This window comes from Myotis davidii, unplaced genomic scaffold, assembly GCF_000327345.1.
Source record: "Myotis davidii unplaced genomic scaffold, ASM32734v1 scaffold10221, whole genome shotgun sequence".
Classification (NCBI taxonomy): Eukaryota; Metazoa; Chordata; class Mammalia; order Chiroptera; family Vespertilionidae; genus Myotis; species Myotis davidii.
This window is the reverse complement of record NW_006291080.1, coordinates 20,893-35,322: the sequence shown is the minus strand read 5'-3', so window position 1 is coordinate 35,322 and position 14,430 is coordinate 20,893. Positions and strand designations below refer to the sequence as shown.

Sequence of the window (14,430 nt, the reverse complement as noted above, 5' to 3'; positions counted from 1 at the left end):
GAAATCCAATTCAGCTTTCCTTTAGCCTGAAATGTCATAAAAGTACCAAATACCTCTCTTTTGCTTTTACTTAATCATCTACGTGACTAGAGTTGAAAACAGGAAAATGCTGAATTATAGTCTAAGCCATTCATTTGAAGAGAGAAAATATTTTCCCTTTTAAGTTATGATTTCTCAATGTTGTCTCATTTTAAAAACAGAAAAAATTTGCAATACAAATTCTGTACAGAAAACATAGAAAAGTACAAAACACCCATGATGAACTAGCACGGATGACCAATATTAATATATTTTAATAGTTTATACATACTTTCCTTAACCTTGGATCTTCTTGCATGATGTTGCTGTCGTTTTGTCTCATTGTAGCAGCACTATCAGAACAGGATGATGTAATGGGAATAACATGAACCTTGTCGTCTTCCTCACTTTAATGGGATTACTGGTCTTCCACAGCATCTGGTGAGTCACATTAAATTTGATGTGTTACAAGATAAAAGTCTCCTTTATTTCCAGTTTACTATTTTCTTTTATCAATAATTAATGTTGAATTTTATCAACTGTCTTTTCAGCATCTCTTAATATGATCCTAGAGTTTTTACCATTTGGTGCATTATATTAATAAATTCCTTACATTGAATACTCATTTTGATGATTTTTAACATGCTTCTAGACTCAATTATTGCTTTTTCCCTGGGTTTTTAAACTTATTTTCATAGAATATCATGTAGCTAATTTTTTAAAAAAAATGTTTTCATTGATTTCAGAGAGGGAGAGAAAAAAACATTAATGATGAGAATCATTGATAGGCTGCATCCTGGATGCCCCCATTAGGGATCAAGCCCACAACTGGCATGTGCCCTGACAGGGAATTGAATGGTGACCTGGTTCATGGGTTGATGCCCAACCACTGTACCACACCAGCTGGGCTCAAGTGCTGATTCGTAAAGTTTATTTTATCCTGCTTTTATATTGCCATCTTGAAATGTTATAGAAAGATTTCTAACATTATCTATGTTTACAAATATTTAAAATGCAGAAAAAATACAAAATTCAGAGTTGAAGAATGTGGACCATATCTATTATGGAAGAAGTGTTATTTCAAAAGTTTCATTGCTTGTATCGCCAATTATTATAGGTTTCATATTTCTTTCTGAGTCCATTTTGGCTATTGACAACTTCCATTCATTTTATTAAGATTTTCCAGTATTCTCATGGACTTTATATATCTTTGCCATACAAAAATCTACATTCATTGCTTATATTCCCTTTATATTTTCTGGTGTGTATTTTTTTCTCATTTTCCCATTATCTTGCCAGAGGTTTATCTAGTTTTGTTGTTGTTTAATCAAAGAATAAGATCTTGAATTTAATTTTCAATTCTTTTCTTTCTGCTTTGTGATTCATCAATCTTATTTACATTCATTAAGTCCTTACCCTGTTGTCATTATACTGGCTTTCTTGTTCTTTTTATAACTCTTGAGCTGGTTAATAGGCTTATTTCTTTTTAATCTTTCTCAGTTAATAATGAAAATATCTGTGGCTATTAATTTTCCTTGGAGTATTCTTCTGGCACATGACATAAAAAGTATAGATGCACAGTGATCTCATCCTTCTTTTCAAAAAAGTCTATAATTACGTTTTAATTTTTCTATATTCCGGTATTTGCTTAGAAAAGTATTTGACAATTGCAAAAGAAACAGCAGCCAAAATGAAATGATTAAAAATATCAACTTTTGCCCAGCCTGTGTGGTTAAGTGGTTGAGCATCGACCCATGAATTAAGAGTTTCATTGGTTCAATTCCTGGTCAGGGCACATGCCTGGGTTGAGGACTCAATTCCCAATAGGGGGAGTTCGCGTTCGCGAGGCAATTGATCAATGTTTCTATCTCTATTTGTCTCCCTTCTCGCTCTAAAAATCAATAAGAACATATAAATTTTTTTTAAATATCAACTTTCATGGGTCCCTTCAGGTGAATAGAAAGAGAAACTATAAAGTAAGACATTGACTTAAAATATGAAGATTCTTAAAAGGTATGGATCACTTCAAACATGCTAAAAATGATTTAATAAAGAACTTGATAGCTCAATAAAATAGGTGGAACACAGAACTAGATACTATTGTTCTTGCCTCTTAATATACTGTCTTTACTTTCTTATACTTTTCAAAATCTTGTATCTACTCTTTATTTTCATGTACAATTTTAAGTATTAAACCTCCTGAGAATTCATATCAAACTTGCTTCATACAATGCTCATTTCAGCAATTCCACATATTGGAGCCTAATACCTTATTAGTAGCCATGGTAATGATGACAAGTAAAGCAGTTTCAATCATTCTGAATATGTTACTACTGACTTCCTTCTTAAAAAATCCAATCTTTATTGTTGAAAGTATTACATATGTCCCCTTTTCCCCCATTGACCTCTCCCACCCCACCCCTGCTCCCCACCCCAGGCCTTACTATTGACTTTCAATGTCCCAAGCTTAGAGAACATAAATAAAAGGTTGAGATTATTGTTGCCATGAGCAATAGGAAACACAGCGAGTCTCTTGAGACAGGAAAAAGAAATTGATTTTTCCATGTTTTTGCATACTCCACAACAGTATTGAAAAGCAGTTTCTCAGCACGTAACTATTGATCTACTGCTCAGGAGGGTAAATTAAATATGAGATCACGTGAAAACATGTGGGTTGTTCTTTTCATTCATGTGAGATGCCTTTTTAAGATCATCAGAGCTGTAAAAGCATGTGGGGATATATATGCTCCATTTACCTTCAATAAAACAAGAGGTAGGAAGAACCAATGTTGCTTTTAAAACTTAACCCCAATTATTGTTTCATTACCACATACAGGTGTTCATAAAATCATAACACCTAAAACTAGTAAACTGTGAAACCATTTCAAATATAACTTTACTCTGCACATTTTATTGGGTTTTGAGAAATGTATTCAGCTGTGACACATTAAAATAAATCAAACTTTTAATAGCTGAACATTTTGTACCTTTAAAAACTATTGGCTCTACTCATTCATTTTCTAAAAGTTGTAGAATTTTTAATAAATGTGATTCTTGCCGAAACCGGTTTGGCTCAGTGGATAGAGCGTCAGCCTGCGGACTGAAAGGTCCCAGGTTCGATTCCGGTCAAGGGCATGTACCTGGGTTGCGGGTACATCTCCAGTGGGAGATGTGCAGGAGGCAGCTGGTCGATGTTTCTCTCTCATCGATGTTTCTGACTCTCTATCTCTCTCCCTTCCTCTCTGTGAAAAATCAATAAAATATTTTTTAAAAATGTGATTCTTCATCATTTAAACTGAAATGAAATTGATATGCTATAAAAACAGTATCAAGATGTTTATAGTAATTAGTCTAATATTTTCAGTATAATTATGAGGTAAAAATTACTTTTCTCTTCAAATTTTCAGTGTTAAGGTACATGGGAAGATAAAGTAGTTTGTCTATTGTGAAAAATACTATTTTAACTCAGTGGTTGTCAATGGAGGTGGGGGTGGTGGATTTTTTTTTCTTACAGAAGTCATTTTGGCAACTCAGGACATTTTTGGTTGTCACTACTGGTATCTGTTGGTTAGAGGACAGGGATGCTGCCAAATATCCTACAAACTTTAGAAACATCTTTTAGGCCTTTATATAGTACCTTTCTGCTCCTTGTATTTGAGTTAATGGAAATAACTGACAAAAGGAAGTAAAGGAGATAAAAGGAAACTAAATGTGTGTGTGTGTGTGTGTGTGTGTGTGTGTGTAAAATCAAGCATACTATGAGATTTTAACATCATGTTTCATATTCTGAAATTATTATAATAAACTCATTTGTCCCACATTCTGAAATTATTATTAAAATAAACTCTTCTCTTTTTATTAAGATGGCTAATAAGAAAGAACAATTGCCTGGTTGCTGGACCCAGTCCAACAGCCCATTCTATATAATAAAAGCCTAATATGCAAATTGACCAAACAGCAGAATGACCAGCGGAACGACATTGCCAGGTCAGCCAAGGCAGGTGCCAGCAGGGATCCCCTCAATCACCCTGCTGGTTGCCCCACAGATCAGCTGGCAAGGGTGGGGGGCGCCAGGTCAGCCAAGGCAGGTGCCAGCAGGGACCCCTCAATTACCCTGCCAGTTGCCCCACAGATCGGCCCTGATCACCAGCCAGGCTTAGGGACCCTACCTGTGCACAAATTTCATGCACCAGGCCTCTAGTAATTAATAAGCAGACATCTAAAACACACTATCACTGAATGATATTTCTGTCCTTCTCCTTATCATTTACAATGAAGTCATTTCTACATGAAATCTTCATTAGCACCCCTTTGCCTATGTCAGAGAATCCAAACTCTTGAACCTGTTAAGATCTGAAGCTAAGTTGGGCTTTTAGGACATATCCACATTAATGCTGCTGCTCCATCCTCCTCTAAGCCATTCTGCCAGCTAGTCCCTGCAAGTGGGCTATATCCTACCTCTGTTCTTTTTGTGTGTTCTTTTCACACTAGTTCCTTAACTTCAGTACTGGGAGCTTTCCCTTTTTCATTTTGTACCTTTAAACATATTAGCCATTTTTACAGGCCTAGCTCAGTATCATCTCCTTTGAGAAAACTTTCTTTAGTTTTTGTTATCGATTTTTATTTGTTGTAAACTTGTCCAAACTACTAACTTTCTATTCTCTCTTCCTGCGTTCTTACAGCATTTTGTTCACAGCCATACATGCATTTATTGCTAACATGATTTACTTTCGTATCCTACAAACTTTAAGTTTCTGGAGGGCAGGGGATATATTTGGTTCAGTTCTACATTTCTCAAGCTCCTTGAATATTTGATAATTTAATAAAACTGAATTGACTTATATGAATTATAAACTGACATTCTAAGTAGCTCGAGACTGTGAAAATGAAGTACCTATGAGGTACACTGCAATTTTTTTTTTACATTTTTGGCCAGAAAATAACAACTTCATTATCATTGATAAACAAGAAATCCTAGGCTATGGAATATTTTTGTTTCCACTCCCATATGATATGCCCTTTTTAAGGTGAGAAAAAAATCTGAAGGTTCATCAAATTTTGAGGGTTAATAAAAAGCCATAACCATTATGTACTTTGTCCCTTTTTTTCACAGGGTAACATTTTTCTAGTTCAGAGAAAGTTAATCACTACTGTGTGGAAATAAAGATTAATTCAGACAAACTGAGTGAGTGTAATCCTGCCAACTTAATATTCCTAAAGTAGGAATTTAAAGGACATTTTTTAAATATATATATTTTATTGATTTTTTATAGAGAGGAAGGGAGAGGGATAGAGAGTTAGAAACATCCACGAGAGAGAAACAGCAATTCAGCTGCCTCCTTTATATTCCTTACTGGGGATGTGCCCACAACCAAGGTACATGCCCTTGACCAGGATCCAACCTGGGATCCTTCAGTCACACAGGCTGACGCTCTATCCACTGAGCCAAACCGGTTAGGGCTAAAGGACACTTTCTTAAACAGAATGCCTGTGTGCTTGTCTTCGTGCCTCATCTTGTACATGAAGACCAATACATTAAAATGGGTTCTGTGTCGTAAAAGCAAGACTTTACTGACATTTATTCCTAGATGTTTTACTGTTTCCAATATTGTTGGGTTGTTATACAAAAAGAGTATTCTCAGGTAAGTCATGATTTTTTTTCTAGGCTAAAATTATTGCAGCCATGCTCTATAGAGTAGCATTTTCCATCCTTAATCTTCTATTTGGCTGACAGTCACCCTGTCACATTTAGCCTAGCCCAGGGGTGGGCAAACTTTTTGACTCGAGGGCCACAATGGGTTCTTAAACTGGACCGGAGGGCCGGAACAAAAGCATGGACGGAGTGTTTGTGTGAACTAATATAAATTCAAAGTAAACATCATTACATAAAAGGGTATGGTCTTTTTGTTTTTTTAGTTTTATTCATTTCAAACGGGCCAGATTCGGCCCGCGGGCCATAGTTTGCCCACGGCTGGCCTAGCCTATAGGTACTTCCTTTGCCAACCTCTATAAAGAGGTGGAGGGGCAATTGGGCCATGTGTCTTTTTGGTTAGAGGTTCTCCTTTTCATAAAAGAATCTTAAACTAACCTTGTTTTGGCTGATATACAAAGCATATGAATTAATCAGTATATCAACATTTCTGCCCTTAAGTTTGGCCAGCAATAATGACCTTGATCCTGCTATTGTGTGAAAGTCATCAAAAGCCCATAGTAAAAAATGTTGTTTTTGAGGACTGCCTAAAAGACATGCATGCTAGACCTCTATTACTACAAATCTGAAATGCCAGATAGGTTGTTGCAACCACTCATCCATCCTGCACCCACCACAGACTTTGTTATTTTATCACAGAACTTTTTCCCTCTGAACATAGACTTAGTCACAAAACTTCCACAAGCAGTTGACATGTGAGTTGAAACTTGCCATAATGGGGAGTGGTGACCTAAATGCTGCCCTGAATAAAGCCTGTGATATCAAATGAAAAGGAAGCTTGGGAGTGTCATAGAATTGATCTAATCCACCGTGCTTTGTGACTGTGGCCATAATTTACATTGAGAGTATCTATATAAAGCTCTTTATCGTCCTTTGTTTCCTATTTAGTTCTCGGTATCATGATGAAGAATCAGGATTTCCCTGGAGACTAAAAGTCAAGAAAAACTATGTTTCTCAAAAAACAAACAAACATGGACCTGAAGGGCATTATGCTAAGTGAAATAAGTCAGACAGAAAGACAAATACCATACAATCTCACTTATATGTGGAATATTAAAAAAACTAACAAAAGCAACAAACCAAACTCAGATATGGAAAAGAGACTGGTGGTTGCCAGAGGTGGAATGAGGGGTGGGAATTGGGGGTGAAATGGGTGAAGGGAGTAAAAATGTACAAATTTCCAGTTGAAAAATAAGTAATGGGATGTAACATACAGCATGGCAACTACAGTTAATAATGCTGTGTTATAGATTTGAAAGTTGCTAAGAGAGTAAATCTTAAAGTTCTCATCACAAGAAAAAGAATCTGTAACTGAGTAGTGAGATGTACGTAAACTACACTTATTGTGATCATTTCAACGTATACACTAATATTGAACATTATGTTGTACACTTGAAACTAGTATTATGTTATATGTCAATTATATTTCAATTTAAAAAAAGACCAGCATTTGCCAAGTCCTTTTCCACCTAGTAAACAATCCCCATACTACACCTTCCTTAACTTTCTCATCAAATCTTGTTCCAAATTCAAGTAGGGGGGAACTTCAGGCTGTAAGCTTCTTGTGGTTTTCTTATTTGTCACTGGAACTCAGTACTTCATAAATGCAATTTAAACTAATGAATACCTAAATGGTTAATGGAAAGTGCCCTGCCCCCAGGAGTGGCCATTCAGAGATTTTGAGGCAGGAAAAAAAATAAACAAAGCTGGTAATAACCGCTTCACTTTTTTTTTTTGTGGACCCAGAACTGTAACTGGAGGGAGTAAAGAAGATAATTTCAGAGTAGGGGGCCGTAGGCAGAGGTTTAAATGTGGTATTGTCTCCACAGGCCCTACACACAGGGTGCCTAGGAAAAATCATCTGAAGGCTACATCAGGAAGTAGAGGCGCATGCTTACTCCGTGCAGCTGCTTAGCACTAAAGGTCAGCCGAGGGGCTGGTAGGAACACAGTTCCAGTAGGTTCCCAGATATGTTTCCGATCCGGATTCTGCTCATAGTTGTGGTGTTTGGAGCTGGGAAAAATATGAAGAAAAGTCAATTACTAGACGAGGATCTAGGATCCCCAGGCCTGTTCCCTTATATAAATATCTCTGACTTCTAGCTCTGAGACCTGGGAGATTTTCTCTGGAAACTCATGGGCCCCGCCCACTCCTCCATGGCTTCCCAGGACCAGAGGAGGGAGAGCGGGAAGCACGAGTTAGTTCGGAAGGAACCAACAGTGGGTGGCCTGGGAACCTAGGGAGAGGCCAAGACCGAATGTAGGAAAATGCGCAAGAGCGGGATCTGGCCAATGGATCTTGCCACGTATCAGGGACAGAACGTCGGAATTGGTCAAGACAGAGGGGCGTGGAATGCAGGAGGGAAGAAATGCGACCCGGACCAGAGGGCAGAGCCTGGAACCGGAGGAAGAAGCGCAGGCGCCGGCCCTGTGGGTAGGGGCGTGGCCTTGGCCTAGCCCAGAGACTGCGGGAGGGGTAAACACAGGCACAGGAATGACTAGAGTTAAAAGCAGGGACAGGGCACAAGGGAGAGATGTGGAGTCAGCAGAAGGAGGATGAACACCAATAGAGAGGAGGGGCCACGGAGTAGTGTACGCAAGGACGTACCCTGAACCAGAGGGCGCGCCAAGTCCGCAGGGCGTAGCTTTGCTGCCCTCAGAGGCGTCGCGAAGACCGTCCTAGGAGGAGGTTTGAACCCAAGCGGAGGGAAGGGGCGGGGCCACGTTAGCGCGCAGGCGCTCCACCGTGGAAGAGGCTCTGAGCAAAGCCCAGGTGCCCTTAGGAGGCGTGGCCAGGGCGTGGCTTAAGGCACTGTTGGGCGGTCGGGGGCGCAATATGAATGCGTAAGCGAGTGGCGCGCAGGCGTGAGGGGCATGGCGAGGCGTAAGGGGGCGTGGCCAAGATGGCCGCCCGCATGAACCTCATCCTGGTAGCAAGTGCAGGGGCTTATGCTCAGAGCTTTCGGGTAAGATTCCCGGGCGATGTGGAGCGTGGGCAGCAAGGGGACGTGGCCTAATAGAGAGGACAGGGACCCTGTCACACACACAGCCACACTCTGCGATGCGTCCCGGAGCCGGGACAGCTGTTGACCTCGGGAGGATGGCCACAGTACCGGCGGGAATTCTCTGAAGAATGGTGCGGAGGAGGCAGGGAATCGCCCCTTCCTTCTCTAACCCTGCTTCTTCACTCCTGACTGTCATTGGACAACCACACCCCCTTAGAGTTCTGTCCATTTAAAAGTAGAACAGCTGTCCCAAAGAATTCGGGTGCTGGGGGTGTTGCAGTTGCAGAAACCGAGGAGCCTGTATCTGGGTCTCACTCAGACCTGCATTGTTGATCTTCCCCGGAAAGATTCACAGCCACTCCCAGAGCAGAAGGTCAATAGCATAGCTGTGTCATTTGGACTATTCTGGGCCTTCTCTACTTCTCAATTCTTCTTTCCTTTTTCTTTTGTATGCAGCCCCGGGAGCTGGAGGGGAAGAAACTACAAAATACAAACCTTGTTGGTGCCTATGATTCTTTGTGGCAGGAGTTAACAACTTTTGCTATAAGGCTCCTGGAAACTCGTTCTTATAATCAGTGTAATCCCCACCCACCATTTATTTTTGTTGAGAAATATGGGGAGGTAATGAAGATGTGTACACATTAATTTAGGTAGGATTTATTCTGTCAGACAGTGAAAACCATATTGCTTTTTGCTTTCCCTTCTTCCTTTACTTACAATCTGGGTATCTCCACTTTGCTATTTCAGAGTCTTGCTACAATATGGTGAGAAGTCAAGAAATCTCTGGTGGGAAGCTGCCTTGCACCCTACACATAATCTGCCCCTGCATATCCTTCAGAAAGGTTACTGTTCTCAGCCTGCATTGGCATCTACAGTGAACCAAAGTTCATCCCACCCACCTTCCCTTCTGGGCCCTGGTAAGGAACTGCACTGTTCTTAAATATTTTCTAAATGAAAACCTTTCAGCTTTCTAGGGCTTTCCTCCTTTACTCAGAAATTGTAAACTCAGTACCAGGATTGAAATTCACCTAAAGGCGAAATTCACCAAAGGTTCCATTCCTGTGCCGTGTACACACTGCCTTCAAAAGTTTACCACCACTCATAGTTGGAACACAGTAAAAGTTAAGTGAACTTTGTCAGAAGGTGAATATTGTGAAAATATGATGGGAAGAGGAAAGTGCATATCAAAGGCTGCACTGGGGCGGCATACAAAACAGGTTAAGAAATGTATTTTGAAACCTTAGGCAACCCCAGATTAGGAACATACTCTCAGAAAAAGAAGTGGGTAAAAGGAGGAAGCTGAGCTTTCTCAGTTAAGACATGGAAACATAACCTCTAATTTAAATTTCAGAGAATTGCAAGAGGCTGACTTTCTATATCAGGAGATGAGAAAATGAAGGGTCAATCTGATAAGAATCAAGGGATTTTTTTCAATGTTATAACCTTTAGTACTTTTTTTGCTTATCTGTCATATATATATGACAGTTTAAGAGCTGAGGCATTTAATAAATACATGATTTATGAGTGATTTTACAAGGCTGTTAGAATCTTCACACATTTCTAAGTCCGCAAAACAGATGAGGAATGTGTAAGTAAAATTTAATGTCATACATAAATAATCAGTGATAGCAAAAGGCATGTAGCATAGAAAGCTTATCTTCCCTGTGACCCATCTAGCCTATGGTCCCATCTTCATGGACAGACTTAAGGACAGACATATTGTCTGTGAAATCCAATAATGTAGGTCATTCATTCATTGTTGTCTGCTGTGTTTGAGGATTAACATTATTTGTGGCTTCATAATCTTGGGTTTTTATGAAGTACGTGAGTAAGTTTAACAACTTCTCGATAAACTGTTACTTTTCATTTAAGAATTGTGATTGGCTTTAGACAGCAATGCTGACCTTGTACAGTATATATCTTATCTCTGAAGTGTCTATCTTTTTATGTCTTGGTGTATAATTTTGTTCTTAAAGCTAAAAGGCCATAGCTGACTTGGAATTACTGAATATCTTTGACAAGGTAAGCATTATTTTATACTAGAGGCCCAGTTCACAAAATCCGTGCATCGGTAGGGTCCCTAGAGGCTGCTGGCCGCAGGCCAGGGCCTCCCTTCCCCCCAGCTGCCTGCTGCTGTCTCAGCCAGCGGGGGCAGGGTCAGCGGAGGGAGGGGCCATGGGCAGTTGGCCAGACGGCCCTGCCCCCTGGTCAAACTCCCCATCGAGGGGACAATTTGCATATTAGGCTTTTATTATATAGGATATTTGAAATCCTGTTATTTTAAATATGTATGTTTGAGAAAGGGAAGTATTCTAAAATTTTATCCAATGAGCTTTGCTGGTGTGGTTCAGTGGTTGAGCGTTGACCTATGAACCGGGAGGTCACAATTCTATTCCTGGTCAGGGCACATGCCCAGGTTGTGGCTCGATCCCCAGTTGGGGACTTGTAGGGGGCAGCCAATTGATGATGCTTCTCTCTCATTGATATTTCTATCTCTCTGTCCCTCTCCCTTCCTCTCTCTCTCTAGAAATCAATAAGAACATTTAAAAAGTAAAAGCAGAGTAATTCATTTTAAAATAAAAATATAAATTGCTAGAGCATTGCAGTTTGTTTTTTAAAGGAATTCATTAGTAGTGCTAATTTAGTTAAACCCATTGCCTTGAAACTGCTTCATACATGTATTTTGAGAGTGTATTTATTTCCTCCACATTGACCGTGTTTTCATTAAAATGAACTGCCCAGAGTTTTAATACATTTCTGGTGGCTGGGTGTGGCTTCTTATCAGCAGGCCCACATCCTACCCAGTTTCAACACTGGAACTTTGAGGCTTAAATAGGAAAAAATTAGTGATATTTATCTGCTTAATAAAGTTTTACTTTTCTTAACAGAAAGTTGAAAGGTATAAGTCTAAAATCCAATATGCTCATATCTTTAAGATAGTTTTATTTCTTTTTTGCTGACAAAAAAACAACAACAAAAAGTAGTGGTGGCTTGGGGAAATGGAACTTCCCTTGATTAAATTCCCACATCAGATATTCTTGTATGTAAGTTGCTAAGAAAAACAGGTGACAGTCAGCATTTGATTTTGCTTTTGTCATATGACACCATCCCTCCCTGTTTTCACCCAGGATGGTCTCTGCTGCCCTGGACCAGTGAGCATGTCTTGTGCTTATATCCTGGTATATAAAGATAATTCTCAATGTTTCTGGCAGCTCAGTACCCCCAGCAGAAGGCCCAGTGTTCACTTGTGACCAAGAGTGAGTGACCCAAGAATGTTGGAGGTTAGCAGAGATAACTGGCAAGTCCTTAGCTGTGCCTGCCACAGAGAGGACTCCCTGTTGGTGGCTATTCTGATCCTGGGATTATAATCCTCATCACCATCTTTCTCATCATCATAGGCTCAGTGTCTCCCTCAAGTGTTTCACTTTGACCATTTTTAGGATGGGGTGAAGCAAATTAAGCTGTCAATGAAGGAGGAAGATACGGCAATTTCAGAAAGCAGCATTTCACTAGAGCCCTGTGTTCCCTGCTTTACCTTCACTGCCCCCCTCCCCCTAGCTAATCACTGGCTGTAAACTCAAATTGCTGTTTGCTGTCATCTCAAGTAGCAGACAGTAAATGTTGACAGTCTTAACTGTGGGGACTGGTAACATGATAAAATAAAGATAAAATCCTTGCACCTGTTACCCAAGATGAAAATAAAATCAGTTTCACTTAGTGTATTTTCCCATGAAATTTAGACTAATTGTCACATTAAAGTAATTTAGGCATGAGATCTTAGACCATGAAAAAATACATTTAATTATGTTAATTCTTAATTTAATGAAATACAAAGACTATCATCTAGAGTGGAAATAGTACAGTTTTGTTACTAGTCCAATGATTCTTAACGTCATGATCTCCTTACTTTTAGAAGAGAAACATTTCTTTGTAGAACAACTTCGAATAGAATGGCACTGTATAAATGTAGCCACTAGTTTCATGTATGTACAGTAGGTCCTTGGGTTACATCAGAGATCCATTCCTACAGCGTGACATAACACGATTTTCGCCGTAAGTCAGAACCCACCTACATAGGCTCCTATGTCACTTACATGGAGCACATACACAGCAGTAATGAAGTGAAACAGTAAAAAAATTTAAAAGAAAGATAACTCCTGACCTTTACTTGTGGTAAATAAATAATAAAAACATAAAGCACATATGTACACACGTCAAAATGACGGAACTTTTTTTATATATAAATAAATGGGAGATGGTGACGTAACCACGAAACGACATACGTCAAGTCCGATATAACCCGAGGACTGTCTGTATTTACATGTAAATATAAATTTATTAAAATTGTATGGCCACATGTGGCTAGCACTTACCATATTGGAAATGCCCATTGTTAGAGGAAAGAACTGTTCTGTCTGACAGGACTGGCTGATATTATAACTGACCTCTATTAGAAAGTTGTTCTGTATTTCTCCATTTAATTGTGAAGAACACAAATAATGTTTGGAGAACTATAGTATAGTAAGTGCTCACCTACAGGCGTGGATGGGTGCTTGGAAACTGTGACTAACCAGTATTATCATAGGCTCATGGATATAATGAATAAGAGTTAAGTTTCTATGGCATATTTCTGTATATCAGTGAACCTATAGTAAAATTGGTTGCCTTATAAGTCATTTTGCTTAAAATTGCAGTTTCCAAGAACTATGTTGAGGGCTTAACTTTATTGTATTTATTTTACAATGTTTTCTTCACAAATAATTCTGTCAATTCCCAGATAATTTAGGTCAGGACACCCAGCCTGTGTTGTCTTTCATTAACTTTCAAGTAGTCTTGAGAAACAATGGGCAGGTTAAGAGCCCCTTCAGATTATATTAACGGCCCCAGAGGTATCTGTAGCTATAGGGAACTAACAAATAGGGCTGAATGAACTGAGCACCAAGAAGTGTGGGCTCTAATCTCCTCTGCTGATAAAGTGCTAATTCAGTGGTTGGCAAACTGTGGCTCGCGATCCACATGCGGCTCTTTGGCCCCCTGAGGGTCGCTCTTCCACAAAAGACCAACTTCTGCGCATGGGCCACGAAGTTTCAATCGCACTGTACGTGCGCGCCCACACGTGGTATTTTGTGGAAGAGCCACACTCAAGGGGCCAAAGGGCCGCATGTGGCTCATGAGCCACAGTTTGCCGACCACTGTGCTAGGTTAATTGGGTTCAGCATCAAAGTGCCTTTTACAGCCCTGGTGCTCTAATAAAATAATTTACTATGATCATCCTCACAAAGTCACCTGGAGGGTCCTTGTGTATCCAGTCCTGCACTAAGCTCTAGGCCTACTAGGTCTTTAATTAAATGAGGAAATAGCACATCTCAAGTTAAAGTACAGTACAGGGGCAAGGCACAGGAGAAAAAGCTAACAAACATGTAGAGTAATGCTTTCCAATAGATATAATGTAAGCCCTGGCCTGTGTGGCTTGGCTGTAGCATCATCCAGTGCATCCGGGTCTCCAGTTGTATTCCTAGTTACAGCACATACCCAGGTTGTGGTTTTGATCCCCAGTTGAGTGCTTACAGGAGGCAGCCAGTCAATGTTTCTCTCTCGCTCTCCCTCTCTGGCGTGTTCTCTCTCTCTCCCCCTCTCCCTCTCTCCCTCCTTCCCTCCCTCCCTCCCCCCCAAATCAATAAAAGCATAATCCTCGGGT

General features: G+C 39.9%; 1 long non-coding RNA gene and 1 other non-coding gene across 3 annotated transcripts in view; one reads left to right on the top strand and one right to left on the bottom strand.

The window, feature by feature from the left end:
* Window positions 1-305: 305 nt before the first annotated feature.
* The window catches only part of LOC107183169, a 34,798-nt gene continuing 20,673 nt past the window's right edge, over window positions 306-14,430 (bottom strand). The window contains exon 3 of the long non-coding RNA XR_001513952.1: window positions 306-456. This is a non-coding gene — a long non-coding RNA (uncharacterized LOC107183169). The remainder of the gene's footprint in view (window positions 457-14,430) is intronic.
* Window positions 8,706-14,430, top strand: part of LOC102752472 — a 9,778-nt gene continuing 4,053 nt past the window's right edge. For both annotated transcript variants that reach the window (XR_001513950.1, XR_001513951.1), the window contains exons 1-2: window positions 8,706-9,105; window positions 9,480-9,649. This is a non-coding gene — a transcript (uncharacterized LOC102752472). The remainder of the gene's footprint in view (window positions 9,106-9,479; window positions 9,650-14,430) is intronic.